Consider the following 22,560-nt stretch of genomic DNA (forward strand, 5'->3'; position numbering starts at 1 on the left):
CCTAAGTTTAAACCTCGGTTCATCGGCCCTTATAGAATATTGGAGATTCTTAATCCTGTTTCTTTCCGTTTGGACCTCCCTGCGTCCTTTTCCATTCATAACGTTTTTCATCGGTCGTTATTGCGCAGGTATGAGGTACCTGTGGTACCTTCAGTTGAGCCTCCTGCTCCGGTGTTGGTTGAGGGTGAGTTGGAGTACGTTGTGGAGAAAATTTTGGACTCTCGTGTTTCCAGACGGAGACTCCAGTATCTGGTCAACTGGAAGGGTTACGGCCAGGAGGATAATTCTTGGGTCAATGCATCTGATGTTCATGCTTCTGATCTTGTTCGTGCCTTCCATAGGGCTCATCCTGGTCGCCCTGGTGGATCTGGTGAGGGTTCGGTGCCCCCTCCTTGAGGGGGGGGTACTGTTGTGAATTTGGATTCTGGGCTCCCCCGGTGGCCGCTTGTGGAATTGGACTTGTCATCCTCTTTCCTGTTTCACCTGGTTCCATCAGTAGTGGGTGTCGCTATTTAAGCTCATTTCTCTGGTGGTTTCTTGCCGGTCAACAATGTTATCTGATGCCTCTCAGTGCTTGTTCCTGCTTCTAGACTACTACTAGATAAGTTGGACTTTTGTCCATGTTTTGTTTTGCCTATTTGTTCCAGTTCACAGCTGAAGTTTTGTTACTGTGTCTGGAAAGCTCTCGTTGATCAGGGATTGCTACTCTGGCGTTATGAGTTAATGCCAGAGTTTAAGGTAATCTCTGGATGGTGTTTTGTTAGTGTTTTTCTGCTGACCATGAAAGTATACTATCTGTCTTCTGCTATCTAGTAAGCGGACCTCAAATTTGCTAAGACTATTTTCCTGCTGCGTTTGTTGTTTCATCTGAACTCACCGTCATTATATGTGGGGGGCTACTGTCTTCTTTGGAATATTTCTCTAGAGGTGAGCCAGGTCTTATATTTCCCTCTGCTAGCTATTTAGGTCTTAGGCCAGAGCTGGGCATCTAGCGATAAATAGGAAATGCTACCTGGCTATTTCTAGTTGCGCGGCAGGCTTAGTTCATGGTCAGTATAGTTCCATCTTCCGAGAGCTTGTCCCTCTATAGGCTTGCTATGATCTCTGCCTGCAGAGATCATGACAGGCCCCTTTTTGAAGAAGCATATGGCGAAAAGGCATCATCGGGGTGGTGACATTTGAGCATGTCTACTTTATCTAAGATCCTAGGCACTTTATGTAAGTATTCATAAAGATTTTTATTTTCACTTTTGTCCTATTAAGTTAACGCAATCTCCCTGCTTTAGTATAGATCTAGGTACAAAAGCCCTGGTATTGTTTGGTACATGCACATCATATATGGGGATCACCGACTGTACCTATATACATTAAAAAATTGATTGTTAGTGATATATTTAAAAACACTACTATACCTATGAGCTTATAGCCACTTTGGATTGATTTGATTAGATGAATTGACTTGCACTTGTCACTTTTTCGTTAGTCCTGCTTGAATTTTATTATTGTTTTAAATATTGGAAATAAATATTGGTTATTTTAAACTATCTAATTTGAATGGATCCTCGTTTCCCTGATTAATTGTTTTTTGGGGGAGGTGTAGATATTGTACAGTTGAGGATATAGTCCAATATTACACTATTATTAGACTGTGTTCATAAAACTTCAAGACCATCAGCCTACACTTCATTGGAGTCAACTACCTGTGTTTCTACTATCCTTAGATTTTTCTGACAATGGTAGTCTACGAAACTGATATTTGTACCACCTGAGTGTGGCTCAGCATGTAAACAGGTTGAGCTGTTGCATGTGGTATAAGGGCTCTCAGCACAGCAGACCTACACTGTTCCCTCACCCACCTCGTCTTACTTTGACATTCAATTGAAAGCTGTAAATGCTGGCCCAGACAATGATTCCACATGCATGGCTGATTGCTGCAGTCCCATCTTACAATTTGCACTGTGGGTGAATTGAGGCCACTTTCCTGGTGTCTGTCCCTCATTTGATCTGTTTTGGCATCTTTTTGATCTATTAGAAAGTGTTGTGCATTTGTTGCTTTTTTTCTCTGATTGACTTGAAAGGCATTTATCTATGTCCATTAAATATTCAACAAATAAATCGCTTAATATTGTAAATTCAGCAACAGTAATCTGAACCGAACATTGAAATATTTGCTCAGCTCTAGTCATTGTTAGAGCTGGCAGAATGCACCAAATTATAAGAGAAATGGTATAGGTACGTTTTCAGCCCGGGGTACATCGTGCAGAGATGGAACCTGCTGCTGAGTAATGACAGACTATATGGTGGTACAATGTGGATACCCACACAGGTTATCTTCACCCAGTGTGAAGGAAGCAAACCCTGTTGCGTCACAGGGCCGCGGTACCGCACCAAGAGCGCAAGCAAGGAGTCTCAGGACTCTATCCCAAGACACAGGATTAGAGTATGTTCAGACCACTTGCGCTCCACACCGCAACTGGGGTGTCAGAGTAACTGAAAATATAACATAAATGCACAAGAATGCATGCTGCGCCACTCTGGTGGACGGCACTAACCACCCAGACTTGGGATAGGAAAGCGCTCTAATAGCACACGGCGCCGCACTGGCGGTCACAGCAATTAGACGCTGTTTTATGTGTTTAATGCTGATAGCTCAGCCAGGCGCTAGATAGCAGACATCCACCTTACGCAAGCAGTCATACACAAGGGAGGGGATGTTTAAAGAATGACTTGCACTCATCAACACACACACGTTTTCAAATGTACACTAGCGCATGGCCGAGGGGCCATGCGAACCTTTAATAGCGGAAGTGGTACAAGACCTTCCAGATGGACCAATAGGAGCCGCAACAGGACCTGAGCATGTGACCTCCAACCTCCAATGGAGGGTCGTCCCTTGGGCATGCTCAGTATGGGAAAAGCAGGACTTAGTCTCAGAAAGACCTGCTCGCTGCTGAACATTACAAGGACAGAGCCTGGAAGGGCAATAGTAACCAGTCGTCCAGAATCAGCCTGAGCTAGATGCTGGGACCGACATCTCTGTTGAGCATACTCCACTGCTGCTGGAGAAGACTGGGAGACCGCAGCGGAGTTGGTTTGAAATTCCCCCTGTGCAGAGGCAGGAACTCGACACCTAACAGTCATGGCAACCTATTGGTGCCCTGTGATTAAGTCAGCAGCGCGCCAATGGGAGCATGGAATGAGGTGCCCCCATGCAGGCACGTGTTAAAGAAGAGCAGAGCCTGTAGAGGCACATCATTTCTGATAAAACTAGTCCTCATCCTCATCTGCTGGGAAAGTTGTGGGCTCAGGGTGCGTCAAAGTCAGGGACACGACATATGCCATAACTGTACATCATATGTCATGAAGGGGTTAATTAATTTACAATTTCACTTCTTTACTGTATCCAGACATTCTAATTCTATGAGTGACCTTTATTCTGTTTGCTCTTTTTGCTTCTGTTGTATTTCTATGTTTCCTATGTACTCCCTATTAGATAAAAAGATTACTGATTGAATAGGGCTTGGCATGTGCATGCATTTATTGCGTTTATTGCAGATGTTTTATCCATTTTACTCTACAGCGTGTTATTATAAAGTACGCACATGAAGCACGGCATTTTTCGAATGGCTCATTTCTCTTCCTCTTTTCCCATTTTGCTTCCTTCTCCACTGTCTGTAATATCTTAAATCTTAATATCTCACAGCTTCCTGGAAAATTAATATATGAGATATGATATATCAATAACATAGAAATGGCTGACATGACCAGATTACTCTTAGTATATGCTAGCAGTCACAGATACGGCTTGTATAAATGTCTCTTGCGGGCTCCATTTAAGGTATTTCTTCCTTTTCTAAACATTTGTTGCTAGGTTACTGAGCATTTGATATTGACATCATTAGACTTTTTTCTGCTATGGCTGTTTTGAGCAAGGAACACATTTGTTCATAAGACACACTGATTCATTTCTATTTAGTAAGGACATAAATCGCCAATACTCAGATATAGCAATCACATATCCATACTGCAATCCAATTAGTAATGCTATAATAGTTGTCATTGCATGAATGTGACTTTTCTTCCATGTATTTTGCTGGAAAATAAAGCAGTTATGCTATTATTTTACAAAATGTCTTTTTTTAGAACTTTTAATAATTAAGCTAATTTTCTAACGTCAGCAAGTCTTATGCATAAAATCTCAATAGAGCATAATACACCTGATTAGATGTCCTTTTTTTAAGCGGCCCATTATTCGTGTGAAGATTATTCTAATGCACTTAAATGAGCTGAAGTTCATGCACCCATAACCTAATTAAGCCATCGAAAATGTATTATGCACTCGAGATAAACTCTGCACTTTTTTTTTTATTGCTGAGGTGCATTATTAAGTGAACTGTATTGTTAATGTGCAGTATTGAAAGTTCTCTGACAGTGCTTCTTATAACTCCCATCAATTGCTTTAGGTATGAGATAGGATATTAATATTTCAATAGGTTTTTCAATCCTCACTTCAAAAGCCGTTGTAGTCTCAGCCATTTTGATCCATCCTCTGCAAACTATTACATTAATACTTAAACTGATACATAAATGGTGTGTCGTCAATATTTTATGGTATGAAACGCGCAAATGAATTTTAGGCTAAACTCAGATGGGATTATAGAACATATAGGACATACAACTGATTGATAATTATGCGGAAGTGGAAAAATCAATTCCGTGTATTTATAATATCCAACAATGTGAATGTGAATCATGTTTTATTGAGTATAATGTAATGAATTTTGCAATGGTCTGATTAACATAATGTGGCTAGCAAGTATTTGCCATAATTTCTTTTCCACAATTCATATTTTTTGAAAGAGGAAAAATATAAAACATACAAGGTAGCATGTATAAATATAATTTAAACTCATTGAATCTCAGCCCTGTTTACCTGATTTAGTTTATTACATTTCAGTCTCCTCTACTTCAAAATCCACAGAGAAGCTTGGCATACAGTGTAGGGATTTAAAACATTTTATCAGCCTCTTCTTCACATACATGCTGTGGTCCCAATATGATAGTTATCCCTATGCTATATGTAAAAAAATGTGTATTTATGTTTAGGGCTTCCATTTTTTCAGTAGTCAAGTGCAAAGCATTTTTTTCAAGCAAAAATGCCCCCAAAATTAACATGTTTCTTCTTTTTTGCATGTGGATGAAAAAGCACATACAAAAGTGGTGTACTGTTGTAATCAATAAAATTCATATTAAAGAGGAATTGAAGAAGTTTTTCATTTGGATTTTGGAGCCAAATCCACTCCAAATGAGACTCTTTGCCTTTTTGAGGTGTAGTGTAAAACAGAAGCATGTCATTTATTTCAGTGTTTTTGCTGTGTTTTAAGCTGTTCAATTTAGCGCATTAAAAATGTATAAAAAATACAACCAAAATGCGTGAAAAAAAAATTTCTGCCAAAAACTTTGCTTTTCTTATGTGGAAAAAAAATGAGTCACATAATGCTATCCAAGTGCATGAAAAACCAGTGTTGTTTCTTAAGATTATTTCAAGGCAAACAACTACACAATGTCAAAATGCAGTATAAACAAACCAAAAGTATCCATCAAGGTAGCTTAGCGTACATAAAGGGTTACGAACATATACCCTAAAAAAAACAGGATATAACAAACCTCACTTTGGAAGGGAATGGCCATAAGACAGGTTGGCGCTGGGATTTTATTTGGCTATTTTGTTATTCGATCTTTTTCTATATTAAAAAAATATAGTCACTTTATTCGAATTATCCGCATGAAATAAAAAGTAGTGAAAACCATAGTTAAGGTTAGCAATGTGATGACTGCTTACGTATTGCTAAAAGCAACAGTTCAATGGCATATTTAATATTATGCACATTGATTGTTTTAGACCTATGATCTACATGTTTGAAAAAACTTATATCCATCTTCTGCAAACTTTCTCAATCATTTATACATTATCTTTGGCTGGATTGTTTTGCATTCCCAATGGTCATTTTTGAATGCTGATAAAGGCCTTTGATTATTACTTCTTGTGACAGGGCATTCCACAGCTTTGCTATAGCAACTGTAAAGAACCCTTTCTTCTTTAGACACCTTAATCACCTATCCCTCAAACATAATGAATGTTCCCTGGTCCATTTTAACCCCTTAGTGACAGCCAATATGTCTTTTAACTGACCTGAGATATTTGAGAATAGCCTCCCCATACAGGTAACGATCCCGCAGCTGTCAGCTGTACACTATAGCTGACAACTTGCTGTATCAGCCAAGATCAGTGTTTGCACCTCCCAAATCTGGTTAACCCCTTAGATTCTGCTGTTAACAGTGACTACATCATTATAAATGGTTAACAGAGTGTGAAGGTTTTCTCTTTATCCAAACTGGTGCCCTCAGATCATGATTGTGTGGTCCTGATGTTTGCCATGGCAATTCACGACCAAGTAGCGGCCTTAGAGTCTGACGGCTGTAGTAATCTGTTCAGAAGTTAGAGGCATTTAGGTGGTAAAAATACACATTTTAATTTCTGTCATGTCACTTTGCATTAATTCCTGTAAAGCACCTGAAGAGTTAATAAACTACCTGACCGCAGTTTTTAATATGTCAGGGGGTGCTGTTTTTAAAATGGTATCATGTTTGGGGGTTTCCCAATATATGGGACCCCTAAAGTCACTTCAAACATGGATAAGTCCCTAAAAAAAGACATTTTGTAAATTTCCTTGAAAAAATGAAAAATTGCTGCTACATTTTTAAACCTCCTAAAATGCTAAGAAAGTAAAATAACATTTTACAAATGGTGCTGATGTAAAGCAGACATGAGGGAAATGTTATTTATTAATGGTTTGCTATGGTATGGCCATCTGTATTAAAGGGATAATCATTTAAATTTAGAAAATTGCTAATTTTTTTACATTTTTCTCAAATTTTTGATATTTTTTATAAATAAACACAAAACATATTGCCCTAAATTTACCATTATCATAAAGTATAATGTGTCACGAAAAAACAATCTCAAAATCACTCGGATTTGTTGAAGCTTTGCAGAGTTATTACCACATAAAGTGACACTGGTCAGATTTCAAAAATTTGGCTCTGTCACTAAGGGGTTAAGCCTCTTTTACGTCTTGTGTTAGTACTCCACTGAGATCTCTTTTCTAATCTCAGCTTTCCAATATTCTTTCTAAAATGTGGAATCCAAGACTAGATCACATATTCAAGATAAAGGGTTAATATTACATTGGGATCACATGATTTTCTACACATTAAAATTGTATTTACTCTTGCGTACTGCTGTTTACTGTCTTGTAATTCCTAGAGAATTTCTATTCATTGCCTATGCAATATCATTACTCCAGCCTATAAATTACTCTGCACAGATCCAATTCTGACTTTTGCTTACTTAGAGAATGCACCATTTACACGGAGTCTTTGTTTTCTGCCCCTTAACCAGACTTTTTAGCCAAGTGCATATAGTGTCCCTTTGTCTGTGATTCTGAAGCCTCAGTATAAAGCTATCAAGTGTGTTTGCAAAGTTAGAATATAAAACATCAGCTTCATGTCCAACATGTCCAACATCCATATTTGCACATTAGTTTGGATTTGAAAAGCATTTTCCTTCACAAATTTTAAGCAAACTCCAGGAGTGAATCCAATGAATAAGAGTTACAAATTGTTAACATTTATGTATTACTACTGGATAACCCAAAATAAGGTATGGAATTTCCACCTTAGATTTCATGGTCCCCCAAATAGTGATGGATTGGAAGTTGCTTGCAAAGGGAATGGAAGCATAACTACAAAGGAAGGCCAGCTCAATATGCATTAAGACAGAAGATAAAATAAGTATTTAACTGGAGAATAAGCAAAAGGTCAGAACCAAGAATAAGACAAAAAGGACTGTACGAAGCAGCAAATCTAAGAGGATGCAAAAGGAGCAGAAAGTGAACAGATCCAGGTCCTATCTTAACAGGACTTAGTCAAGCACTGTATAATGTAGGAAGTCATGCATTTGAAAAGCTTATGTCCATTCTCCTTTAAATAGCTCTTCAGGTAGGACATCATGCTTGGGTTCCAGCTGCTATGGACACCAGCCATAGCCGCCGAGTAAGAGCAGGCACTTAAAGTGCAGAGATTCTTACAGGAGCCAGGGATGGAAAGTCAGACTACTTTGTTGTCGATAACACTCAAGTAGTGGTGGCTGCCTGGAAATCCAGGGCTGCAAATGGGATGTGCCATTAGCGAGGGCTTTTATCTAAAGAGACTTTATCTCAAGTCTGAAGTATTTCCAAATTCACAGAACTCCTTTTACTATGTTCAAGTAGAGCATAAGAAATTAAAGATTATTTTTCAGCTGCTTACATTAAGTATCAGATGCAATAAAATTCAAATAAGCCTAGATTTTTGTTAACAAATTAAAGAAATGGTTATAAATCACAACACAACACAGCATTCTAAAATGATGTAAGGTTGTATAGTATGGATATGAAATTCAGCCATAAAAAACTGACAGCGGAGATGCTTTATTAATTTCATGGAAAATTCACTCAGTGGAGAGCACAAGCAGAAGAATCAATACAGGGGTTTACTCTTAAGTTTCTTTGAGAATTTATTACAGTTGACGATCGAGCAAATCCTATGGTCCATTCACAATGAAATACTATGCCTAGATTTATGCAGTGCATTCTCTAAGTTCCTTTAAATTACTATTTAAAAAAAAAGAAAATTGTGTATAGAAAATGATCACTGCATGCACTGAAGTGCATTACAGGTGGAACACAATTAAGATCTGTAAGAATAGAAATATGCCAGAAGTTGTCTGACCTGTAATTTTTTTCTGCAGAAAATTGCCAGCTTCCAACATTTTTTTTAGAGGAATTTGCTATTTGCATTAAAAAGTGATAAGGAAGTAATATTCTAACCTTTACTGTAATACACAGTAAAATAAAACCGTTCAATGCAGTACACAAATAAGGTTGCATACTGTAGGCTAAATAAGGTGTAGATGCAAAAGTTGAGGATTATATAGTATTTTTAAACTCTTGTAAATAACAAAGCTGATTAATTTGGTTAGAACATTCGAGTGTACATTTAAAGCAACTGAATATATACAGTTAAATAATATGTATACATATGAAGCAAAAGTATTCAAGAAGACCAGTATCTAATTGCAAACAGCATTTGGTTAATGGCTCTACAATTTTACAAATGGGGAAGTGAAATTTTCAGCAACAGTCTTCGTAAAGAATCAGAACTACAGTACAAATAAATGCAAGTATTCATAATTACGTTTACACACAAATACACATCATTAGTGATGGGCAAATCCGTCGATATTTGTGTCGGGTACCAGAACGGTACCCAAACCTGAACCTGGACCCCATTCCAATTAATGGGAGGCCTGGTGATCCATTGTTTGCAACGCTGTCATCTGCATGACAGAGCAGCAAGCACGGGCTTTGATTATCAGTAAGATCAAGTGACTGGCGGTAACATTTTTACCTTCTATAACAGTTTAGTAGGAGAGTGCTACTCCCATCAGCCTAAGCCTACATCAGCACCGTTGATGGAAGTATTCATCAGCCAGTGCATGTGCTGTAAAGAAAAATAAAAAAAAAATACATGGGGTCTCTTCTATTTTTAATAACCAGTGCAGGCAAAACTGACAGTGGTGAGCTGAAACCCTCTACTGTCTGCTTTATCATGGCTGGTTATCAAGAATAGAGGGGGTCCCACGCCATTTTTTGAAACCAGCCAAGCTAAAGCAGACATCTGGTGGCTGAATATTGCCCCCTCCAGCCTAAAAATAGCACTCTGCATCTGCTTCAGAAAATCACAGCTGACATCAAACCCACAGGTTAATAATGAAAAGGCATCTATAAGATGCCACCTTTGCTAACTGCATAGATTGTGAAACAGATACAGTCAGAATAAAATCCTTTATTTGAAAGAAAGACACAGACTCCTTTATTTTAAATATTTTAAATAAAAATAAAATAGCACAGATATACTCACCTTTTACCTAATCCACTGAAGACATTGTCACCTGTAAAAAAACAGAAAATAACAAACATCCATGATACTCACCATATGCTTAGTCCACCAATGCCCATGTCACCTGTAAGAAAAGAAAAATAATAAACAACCATGTCCCTCACCTGTCCGATGGGAAGATAATCCATCCTGTTCCATGACTGATCTGGATGATTTAGATAGCGGTCACATCAGTGATGCAACTGCTATCCTGACAGGAGGGTAATTGCTCATGTGTATGTGCTGCAGCTAGAAAGATTACCAGAATTCAAAGCTTTTGAACTCCAGTGACCTCATGGCACCGCTCGCTGCGGGAGAACTTTCCATTACTAACCCATGGGCTTGATGTCAGCAACCATAAAATAGCTGACGTCAACTCAACAATTATTATCACCCTTGTCGAAGCACCAAGGCAAGTGGGAAGAGCAGGGCAAAACACCAGAATTGCCACATCTAATAGATGCGCCTTTTCTTGGATGAGTGCTGAATGCTATTTTTAGACTGGGGTGGCGAATATCCATGACTCCTTACCAGTCTGAAAATACAGCTGTCTGCTTTAGTTTGGCTGGTCATCAAAATAAGAGGGAACCCACATGGTTGTTTAAAACTATTTATTTAAATAATTTTAAAAAAATGGTGTGGTACCCCTCTATTTCTGATGATTGGCCACTATAAAGCTGACAGGTGAAGGCTTCAACGCACAGCTGTCATTTTTGCCTTTGCTTGTTATCAAAAATAGAAAATATTCCATGTAATTTCTTATTTATTTATTTATAGCAAAGGCACCGGCTGATGAATACTCCCATTAGCGATGCCTGCTTTCGCTGTGATCAGAGATAGCAGGAGTTGGCTCATGGAAGTAGTACTCTCTCTTCAGTCAACATGTGTAACCTTTTTAGTGCGGGTCACAGCTGCTGTACAGTATAGATATGGACACCTTTCTTTTGTTTCCAAATGTACTGTATATTACCAACTTCTTTTTCATTAGTTATGGTCAATCTTTACTGTAAGAGTAAATAGACTATGGTCCTCTCTGCCACATGATATTTTAATGGTCAATTCACTGATCAAGTTCTAGAAGGACTTGGATGCTGCATGGTGGGAACACAATAGTCTCATGTGTATTGATGCAACCTCACCATTGTCTTCTAAGGTCTTCTTGAAGTGGTGGTATGCATATGTGAGTACCATGCCAATAGCCAGTGTTAGGAGTTTTTCAAACATGTACACTAGCACTTCCATTCCCAAATGGGAAACGCATTCTTATGATTGGTAAGGGTCTCATCAATCGGACACTAGCTTGATCATAAATAATCACCTTTTTTGTGGATATATGCTAAATTTGTTTTTTTTAGGATAATATTTATATACTTTTTCTGTTCTTTCTACTTTACCTAGGTGTGCATACAAAAGAAGAGGGGGTTATGGTGGCACTGTTGTTGTATGAGAGAATGTACACTATTGCATACACAGCCAAAGCAGCACCAAGTTTTTACCTGTTCAGGTACTGAGCGGGTTATATATGATCTATGTCGGGGGAGAATACTGGTGCACTGTTCAATCAAGGAATGTGATAACACATGATATAAGAAGATACCTTTATTTGAAGTCTTAAAAGCATAAACCAGTTTTTCGCATGGGAACAAAGCCTTCATCAGGTGTGCATCATCTTATGCCTGCTGTATTATCACCCTCCATGATCATACAGTGCAACAGTATTTTCACATGACATAGCTGTGCATACCATCATGGCCAAAAGTTTTCAGACTGACACAAATTTTTGTTCTCACAAAGTTTAGTGTTGTAGCTTTTGAAATCTTTTAAACAGATGCATCTATTGTTACAGAAGTACAATAATTAGCATTACATGTTTTTAAACTTTTACTAACACATATATCAAGTTTATGCCATGAAACAATATTTACATACTTGACCTTAATTTTGCAAGAGTTCTGCAATTTGCCCTCTATGCTGGACATCAGCTTATGTGACAAATCCTGACTGATGTCAAATAGGGTTGAGCGACTTTTATTTTTATAGGATTGGGTCGGGTTTCACGAAACCCGACTTTCTCAAAAGTTGGGTCGAGTGAAATCGGCCGATCCTATAAAAAGTCGGGGTCGGGGTCGGCCGAAACACGAAACCCAATGCAGTGCAATGGGATACTATGGTTCCCAGGGTCTGAAAGAGAGGAAACTCTCCTTCAGGCCCTGGGATCCATATTAATGTGTAAAATAAAGAATTAAAATAAAAAATATTGATATACTCACCTCTCCGACGCAGCCTGGACCTTACCGCTGGTAACCGGCAGCCTTCTTTGCTTAAAATGAGCGCGTTCAGGGCCTTCCATGACGTCACGGCTTCTGATTGGTCGCGGCCGCCAATGTGACCGCCACGCGACCAATCACAAGCTGTGACGTAATTCTCAGGTCCTAAATTCCTAGAATTAGGAATTTAGGACCTGAGAATTACGTCACGGCTTGTGATTGGTCGCGTGGCGGTCACATGGGCAGCCGCGACCAATCAGAAGCCGTGACGTCATGGAAGGCCCTGAACGCGCTCATTTTAAGCAAAGAAGGCTGCCGGTTACCAGCGGCGATGTCCATGGGCCTCCGGAGAGGTGAGTATATCAATATTTTTTATTTTAATTCTTTATTTTACACTTAAATGTGGATTCCGATACCGATTTCCGATATCGCAAACATATCGGAACTCGGTATCGGAATTCCGATACCAGATTCAGAAGATCGCTGACCTCATGGCCGACTTCTGAAAATGGCCGACCCGTTTCGCTCAACCCTAATGGCAAACATATAAAGGAACCAGCAGTATAAATTCACATAAATATACTAAACTCAAAAAATGATCATAAACAATAAGGAGAAATCAAGAGTTTTTTTGCGTATAAAAAAGTATGTATTTTATTATTACAAATAATGTTGACAAATATTCATTATTATAATAGTACAAAAAACAATATGTCAGTATGAAAACAAAAGTGATCCAACTAAGGTGATAGTGCAAAAACGCGACCACTAGCAGAGAGCTGAACCATGTGGATAAGTTCCAGATAGTTATCAGCTACCAAAATAGGTGTATGCAAGCTAACACAACAAATCCTATGCTAGCAAAAGGTGTGGCAAAGGTTTGGATAAAAGTAGTCCAAACCACGCTGATCTAAGTAGCAGCGACGATCTAAATGATAACCAGCTTCACTCCTAACATTTGTTAAGGAACCACACATAAAATAAAGAAATACAAAGGTTATTTACCCATATTTGTAAAAGTGTCAGCTCTGCGAGTGGTCGCTCTCTCCGACGCGCGTTTCGCGAGACAAAGTCTCGCTTCCTAATGGCAAACAGTCTAAAAATACTTAAAGAGCAAACTTATGTAAACTAAAATTTGTGTCAATTTCAAAACTTTTGTTCTATACACTTAGCTGTAACTACCATTTAACAGTCATATAGTGACAGAGCAAATAGTAGTTTTAATTAGGTATTACATTAAAATGGGGATTGTAATTGGTGTTAGTGTGCTGTATTTTAAAGATTAAAAATTGTGCATTTCATGTCCCTAAACTGTTGAAAACATTTTAAATAGCTCAACTTACGATTATCTGCAAATAATTAACATTCAAATCATTGTGTTCTGATAATCCCTATAGTAAAAGTTTGTTCTCAATTAAAATAGAATCACTGACCAAAGAAGCATTAATTTATACAGATCATGAGTAAATCCAACAACAAAATAATCACACCATTTTATTTAAGCAGCATGAATATCTGTGGCCATGCATACAAAATGGAACTGCTATGCTGGGTAAAATAATATTAAAATTAGAGAAAATTTATCAACTTGAACAAGATCCTAATGCTACTAGAATTTCTTTATTTTTACTTTTCTCTGTTTCTTGCAAGAAATTAAGAGACCAATATATGTTATATGTTTCCTTAATAATGGACTTAAAAACAAAATTGTTGATAAATAACTTTTAATTGTTAAATTTTTGTAACTGCTTTCAAAAACTTTAAACTAATAAAACATGTTTTTAATTTTATATTTGATAACAGTATGCATTATTTTGATGTTTAACCCCTTAACGACCGCCGATACGCCTTTTAACGGCGGCCGCTAAGGGTACTTAATCCACAGCGCCGTTAATTAACGGCGCTGTGGAAAAAGTGAATAGCGCCCCCCAGAGTCGGATTTTCTCTGGGGTCTCGGTTGCCGAGGGTAGCCGAGACCCCAGAGAACATGATTCGGGGGGTTTTTACCGACCCCCGAGTTGCGATCGCCGGTAATTAACCGTTTACCGGCGGTCGCAACAAAAAAAAAAAACGCGATGTGCCGTTTAATTTCTCTGTCCTCCGATGTGATCGCACATCGGAGGACAGAGAAATATGGTCCCCGATGGCCCCCAATAGCCCCCCAATACTTACCTACCTCCCCCGGTGCTCCTCGTGTCTCCCCATGGGCGCCGCCATCTTTTTTCCGGGAAAAAATGGCGGGCGCACGCGCAGTGCGCCCGCCGCCCGGCACCCGGATGTTCTTTGGGGTCTCGGCTGCCGGGGGTAGCCGAGACCCCAAAGAACATGATCGGGGTCGGTTTGCACCGACCCCTGCTTTGCGATCGCCGGTAATTAACAGTTTACCGGCGACCGCAAAAAAAAACAAAAAAAAAAAAAAAACGATCAGTTATTTCTCTGTCCTCTGATGTGATCGCACATCAGAGGACAGAGAAATAGGGGGATTCGGGGACCCTATCATACTCACCCGGGGTCCCTGGGTCCTCTTCTGTCTTCTCCTGCCAGCCGGCTTTTTCATCATGGCGGGCGCATGCGCAGTGCGCCCGCCATCTGCTGCCATCTGCCGGCCGGCAGGAGAAGGCAAGTTGGGGCTAAAATTAGGGTTAGGGTTAGGGTTAGGGTTAGAGTTAGGGTTAGGGTTAGAGTTAGGGTTAGGGTTAGGGTTAGGGTTAGGGTTAGGGTTAGAGTTAGGGTTAGAGTTAGGGTTAGGGTTAGAGTTAGGGTTAGGGTTGGGGCTAAATTTAGGGTTAGGGCTAGGGTTAGGGTTAGGCTACTTTCACACTAGCGTTTTTTGGCTTCCGTCGCAATGCGTCGTTGGAGAAAAAACGCATCCTGCAAAAGTGCTTGCAGGATGCGTTTTTTCTCCATTGGCTTGTATTAGCGACGCATTGCGACGGATTGCCACATGTCGCATCCATCGTGCGACGGATGCGTCGTGCTTCGGCGGACCATCGACACAAAAAAAACTACATGTAACTTTTTTGTGCGACGTGTCCGCCATTTCCGACCGCGCATGCGTGGCCGGAACTCCGCCCCCGCCTCCCCGCACCTCACAATGGGGCAGCGGATGCGTTGAAAAAACAGCATCCGCTGCACCCGTTGTGCGGCGCTTACAACGCTAGCCTCGGTACGTCGGCCCGACACACTGCGATGGGCCGAGTACGACGCTAGTGTGAAAGTAGCCTTAGGCTTCTTTCACACTTGCGTCGGTACGGGGCGGTCGCAATGCGTCGGCCCGATGTACCGACGCACGTTGTGAAAATTGTGCACAACGTGGGCAGCGGATGCAGTTTTTCAACGCATCCGCTGCCCAGTCTATGTCCTGGGGAGGAGGGGGCAGAGTTACGGCCACGCATCCGCGGAAATGGCGGACGCGACGTACAAAAAAAAGGTTACATTGAACTTTTTTTGTGACGACGGGGGCTAAAGTTATGGTTAGGGTTGGGGCTAAAGTTAGGTTTGGGGCTAAAGTTAGGGTTAGAGTTGGGATTAGGGTTAGGGTTTGGATTAGGGTTGGGATTAGTGTTACGTTTGGGATTAGGGTTGGGATTAGGGTTAGGGTTGGGATTAGGGTTAGGGGTGTGTTGGATTTAGGGTTTTGATTAGGGTTATGGTTAGGGTTGAGATTAGGGCTGTTTTGGGGTTAGGGTTGTGATTATCGTTAGGGTTGTGATTAGGATTATGGATCGGGTTGAGATTAGGGTTAGGGCTGTGTTGGGGTTAGGGTTGGAGTTAGAATTGGGGGGTTTCCACTGTTTAGGTACATCAGGGGGTCTCCAAACACGACAGCCAATTTTGCGCTAAAAAAGTCAAATGGTACTCCCTCCCTTCTGAGCTCTGCCGTGCGCCCAAACAGTGGTTTACCCCCACATATGGGGCATCAGCCTACTCGGGATAAATTGGAAAACAACTTTTGGGGTCCAATTTCTCCTGTTACCCTTGTGAAAATAAAAACTTGGGGGCTAAAAATCTTTTTTGTTGGAAAAAAATATTTTTTTTTATTTTCACTACTCTGCATTATAAATTTCTGTGAAGCACTTGAGCTTTCAAAGTTCTCACCACATATCTAGATAAGTTCCTTAGGGGGTTTAGTTTCCAAAATTTGGTCACTTGTGGGGGTTTCTACTGTTTAGGTACATTAGGGGTCTGCAAACGCAACATAACGCCCGCAGACAATTCTATCAAAGTCTGCATTCCAAAATGGCGCTCCTTCCCTTCCGAGCTCTGCCGTGCGCCCAAACAGTGGTTTACCCCCACATATGGGGTACCAGCATACTCAGGACAAATTGGACAACAACTTTTGGGGTCCAATTTCTCCTGTTACCCTTGTGAAAATAAAAACTTGGGGGCTAAAAATCTTTTTTGTTGGAAAAAAATATTTTTTTTTATTTTCACTACTCTGCATTATAAATTTCTGTGAAGCACTTGAGCTTTCAAAGTTCTCACCACATATCTAGATAAGTTCCTTAGGGGGTCTAGTTTCCAAAATTTGGTCACTTGTGGGGGTTTCTACTGTTTAGGTACATTAGGGGTCTGCAAACGCAACATAACGCCCGCAGACAATTCTATCAAAGTCTGCATTCCAAAATGGCGCTCCTTCCCTTCCGAGCTCTGCCGTGCGCCCAAACAGTGGTTTACCCCCACATATGGGGTACTGTTATGACCCCAGTGGACAGGGTCTCAGAGGAACGTGTAAGTCTGCAAGATACAAAAATCCAGCTCATAGGGCTGTGGTAACTGGGTTGACCAAATAGCTACTCCTAACGCCAACACTAGAAGTAGCCGGGGATCATGCCTTCGGTGATCGCTAGATGACACGCGCCAGCCGGAGAATCTAACTACCCCTAGGAGAAGAAAACAAAGACCTCTCTTGCCTCCAGAGAAAGGGACCCCAAAGCAAGATACAAGCCCCCCACAAATAATAACGGTGAGGTAAGAGGAAATGACAAACACAGAAATGAACCAGGTTCAGCAAAGAGAGGCCAGCTTACTAATAGCAGAATATAGCAAGAAAACTTATCTGGTCAACAAAAACCCTATAAAAATCCACGCTGGAGATTCAAGAACCCCCGAACCGTCTAACGGTCCGGGGGGAGAACACCAGCCCCCTAGAGCTTCCAGCAAAGGTCAGGATACAGATAGGAACAAGCTGGACAAAAATACCAAACAAAACAAAAGCAAAAAGCAAAGAAGCAGACTTAGCTTGAAAAACAGGAACCAGGATCAGAGGACAAGAGCACAACAGATTAGCTCTGATTTCAACGATGCCAGGCATTGAACTGAAGGTCCAGGGAGCTTATATAGCAACGCCCCTGAACTAACGGCCCAGGTGAGGATATAGGAAAAGACAGACGCTCCAGAGTCAAATCACTAATGACCACTAGAGGGAGCAAAAAGCAAAATCACAACAGTACCCCCCCCTTAGTGAGGGGTCACCGAACCCTCACCACGACCACCAGGGCGATCAGGATGAGCGGCATGAAAGGCACGAACTAAATCGGCCGCATGAACATCAGAGGCGACCACCCAGGAATTATCTTCCTGACCATAGCCCTTCCACTTGACCAGGTACTGAAGCCTCCGCCTGGAGAGACGAGAATCCAAGATCTTCTCCACCACGTACTCCAACTCGCCCTCAACCAACACCGGAGCAGGAGGCTCAGCAGAAGGAACCACAGGCACAACGTACCGCCGCAACAAGGACCTATGAAACACGTTGTGGATAGCAAACGACACAGGAAGATCCAGACGAAAAGATACAGGATTAAGGATTTCCAATATCTTGTAAGGACCAATAAAACGAGGTTTAAATTTGGGAGAGGAAACCTTCATAGGAACAAAGCGGGAAGAAAGCCACACCAAATCCCCAACACGTAGTCGGGGACCCACACCGCGGCGGCGGTTGGCAAAGCGCTGAGCCCTCTCCTGTGACAACTTCAAGTTGTCCACCACAAGATTCCAGATCCGCTGCAACCTATCCATCACAGAATCCACCCCAGGGCAGTCAGAAGGTTCCACATGACCCGAAGAAAAACGAGGGTGGAAACCAGAGTTGCAGAAAAACGGCGAAACCAAGGTGGCGGAACTAGCCCGATTATTAAGGGCAAACTCAGCTAACGGCAAGAAGGTCACCCAATCGTCCTGATCAGCAGAGACAAAACACCTCAAATAAGCCTCCAAAGTCTGATTAGTTCGCTCCGTCTGTCCATTAGTCTGAGGATGGAAAGCAGACGAAAACGACAAGTCAATGCCCATCCTACTACAAAAGGATCGCCAGAATCTGGAAACGAACTGGGATCCTCTGTCTGACACAATATTCTCAGGGATGCCGTGCAAACGAACCACGTTCTGGAAAAACACAGGAACCAGATCGGAAAAGGAAGGCAGTTTAGGCAAAGGAACCAAATGGACCATCTTGGAGAAGCGATCACATATCACCCAGATAACAGACATGCCCTGAGACACCGGAAGATCAGAAATGAAATCCATGGAGATATGTGTCCAAGGTCTCTTAGGGACAGGCAAGGGCAAGAGCAACCCGCTGGCACGAGAACAGCAAGGCTTAGCTCGAGCACAAGTCCCACAGGACTGTACAAATGACCGCACATCCCTAGACAAGGAAGGCCACCAAAAGGATCTGGCCACCAGATCTCTGGTGCCAAAAATTCCTGGGTGACCTGCCAACACCGAGGAATGAACCTCGGAAATGACTCTGCTGGTCCACTTATCAGGCACAAACAATCTGTCAGGTGGACAAGAATCAGGCCTATCAGCCTGAAATCTCTGCAACACACGTCGCAGATCAGGAGAAATAGCTGACAAGATAACTCCATCCTTAAGAATACCAACAGGTTCAGCGACTCCAGGAGCATCAGGCACAAAGCTCCTGGAAAGAGCATCGGCCTTCACATTCTTTGAACCTGGTAAATACGAGACAACAAAGTCAAAACGGGAGAAAAACAATGACCAGCGGGCCTGTCTAGGATTCAGGCGTTTAGCAGACTCGAGATACATCAGATTTTTGTGATCAGTCAAGACCACCACACGATGCTTAGCACCCTCGAGCCAATGACGCCACTCCTCAAATGCCCATTTCATGGCCAACAACTCCCGATTGCCCACATCATAATTTCGCTCCGCAGGCGAAAACTTCCTAGAGAAAAAGGCGCAAGGTCTCATAACAGAGCAACCAGGGCCTCTCTGCGACAAAACGGCCCCTGCTCCAATCTCTGAAGCATCCACCTCAACCTGAAAGGGAAGCGAGACATCAGGCTGGCACAAAACAGGCGCCGAAGTAAACCGACGTTTCAACTCCTGGAAAGCCTCCACGGCAGCAGGAGCCCAATTAACCACATCGGAGCCCTTCTTGGTCATATCCGTCAAAGGTTTCACAATGCTAGAAAAGTTAGCGATAAAACGACGGTAGAAGTTAGCGAAACCCAAGAACTTCTGAAGACTCTTAACTGACGAGGGCTGAGTCCAATCAAGAATAGCTCGGACCTTGACTGGGTCCATCTCCACCGCAGAAGGGGAAAAAATGAACCCCAAAAAGGGAACCTTCTGTACACCAAAAAGACACTTTGAGCCGTTGACAAACAAAGAATTTTCACGCAAAATTTTAAAGACCATCCTGACCTGCTCCACATGCGAGTCCCAATTATCAGAAAAAAACAGAATATCATCCAGATAAACGATCAGAAATTTATCCAGATAGTTCCGGAAAATGTCATGCATAAAGGACTGAAAAACTGAAGGGGCATTAGAGAGCCCAAAAGGCATCACCAAGTACTCAAAATGACCTTCGGGCGTATTGAATGCGGTTTTCCATTCATCCCCTTGCTTAATGCGCACAAGGTTGTACGCACCACGAAGGTCTATCTTGGTAAACCACTTGGCACCTTTAATCCGGGCAAACAAGTCAGACAACAGCGGCAAAGGATACTGAAATTTAACAGTGATTTTATTTAAAAGCCGATAGTCAATACAAGGCCTCAAAGATCCGTCCTTTTTAGCCACAAAAAAGAATCCCGCACCAAGAGGGGAAGAAGACGGACGGATGTGTCCTTTCTCCAGAGACTCCTTGATATATGAACGCATAGCGGTATGTTCAGGTATCGACAGATTAAACAGTCTTCCCTTAGGAAATTTACTGCCTGGAATCAAATCTATTGCACAGTCACAGTCCCTATGAGGAGGCAGTGCACTGGACTCAGACTCACTGAAGACATCCTGATAATCAGACAAATACTCCGGAACTTCCGAAGGCGTAGAAGAAGCAATAGACACAGGCAAGGAATCCCCATGAATACCACGACAGCCCCAACTAGACACTGACATAGCCTTCCAGTCAAGGACTGGATTATGGGTCTGTAACCATGGCAGCCCCAAAACAACCAAATCATGCATTTTATGTAGAACGAGAAAACGTATCACCTCGCGGTGTTCAGGAGTCATGCACATGGTAACCTGTGTCCAATACTGCGGTTTATTTTCTGCTAATGGCGTAGCATCAATACCCCTAAGAGGGATAGGATTTTCTAATGGTTCAAGAATAAAACCACAGCGCTTAGCAAATGAGAGATCCATAAGACTCAGGGCAGCACCTGAATCTACAAACGCCATGACAGGATAAGATGACAGTGAGCAAATCAAAGTTACAGACAGAATAAACTTAGGATGCAAATTACCAACGGTGACAGGACTAACAACCTTAGATATACGTTTAGAGCATGCTGAGATAACATGTGTAGAATCACCACAGTAGTAGCACAAGCCATTCCGGCGTCTATGAATTTTCCTCTCATTTCTAGTCAGGATTCTATCACATTGCATCAAATCAGGTGTCCGTTCAGACAACACCATGAGGGAATTTGCGGTTTTTCTATCACATTGCATCACATCAGGTGTCTGTCCAGACAACAACATGAGGGAATTTGCGGTTTTGCGCTCCCGCAACCGCCGGTCAATTTGAATAGCCAGGGACATGGTATCATTCAGACCTGTGGGAATGGGAAAACCCACCATAACATTCTTAATGGCCTCAGAAAGGCCATTTCTAAAATTAGCGGCCAGTGCACACTCGTTCCAATGTGTCAGCACGGACCATTTCCGAAATTTTTGGCAATACACCTCAGCCTCGTCCTGGCCCTGAGACATAGCCAGCAAGGCTTTCTCTGCCTGAATCTCAAGATTGGGTTCCTCATAAAGTAAACCGAGCGCCAGAAAAAACGCATCAATATCAGCCAATGCCGGATCTCCTGGCGCCAACGAAAAAGCCCAATCCTGAGGGTCACCCCGTAAGAATGAAATAACAATTTTTACTTGTTGAGCAGAGTCTCCAGACGAACAAGGTTTCAGGGACAAAAACAATTTACAATTATTCCTGAAATTCCTAAACTTAAATCGGTCTCCTGAAAACAGTTCAGGAATCGGAATCTTGGGTTCAGACCTAGGATTTCTGGTAACATAATCTTGTATACCCTGCACACGAGCGGCAAGCTGGTCCACACTTGTAATCAAGGTCTGGACATTCATGTCTGCAGCAAGCTTAAGCCACTCTGAGGTAAAGGGGAAAAGAAAAAAAAAAATGAGAGAGGGAAAAAAAAAACTCAAAATTTTCTTTCTTATAATCCCACTTCTGCAATGCATTAAACATTTAATACTGGCCTGGCATACTGTTATGACCCCAGTGGACAGGGTCTCAGAGGAACGTGTAAGTCTGCAAGATACAAAAATCCAGCTCATAGGGCTGTGGTAACTGGGTTGACCAAATAGCTACTCCTAACGCCAACACTAGAAGTAGCCGGGGATCATGCCTTCGGTGATCGCTAGATGACACGCGCCAGCCGGAGAATCTAACTACCCCTAGGAGAAGAAAACAAAGACCTCTCTTGCCTCCAGAGAAAGGGACCCCAAAGCAAGATACAAGCCCCCCACAAATAATAACGGTGAGGTAAGAGGAAATGACAAACACAGAAATGAACCAGGTTCAGCAAAGAGAGGCCAGCTTACTAATAGCAGAATATAGCAAGAAAACTTATCTGGTCAACAAAAACCCTATAAAAATCCACGCTGGAGATTCAAGAACCCCCGAACCGTCTAACGGTCCGGGGGGAGAACACCAGCCCCCTAGAGCTTCCAGCAAAGGTCAGGATACAGATAGGAACAAGCTGGACAAAAATACCAAACAAAACAAAAGCAAAAAGCAAAGAAG

The sequence above is a fragment of the Ranitomeya variabilis genome, chromosome 3 (assembly GCF_051348905.1).
Source record: "Ranitomeya variabilis isolate aRanVar5 chromosome 3, aRanVar5.hap1, whole genome shotgun sequence".
Classification (NCBI taxonomy): domain Eukaryota; kingdom Metazoa; phylum Chordata; class Amphibia; order Anura; family Dendrobatidae; genus Ranitomeya; species Ranitomeya variabilis.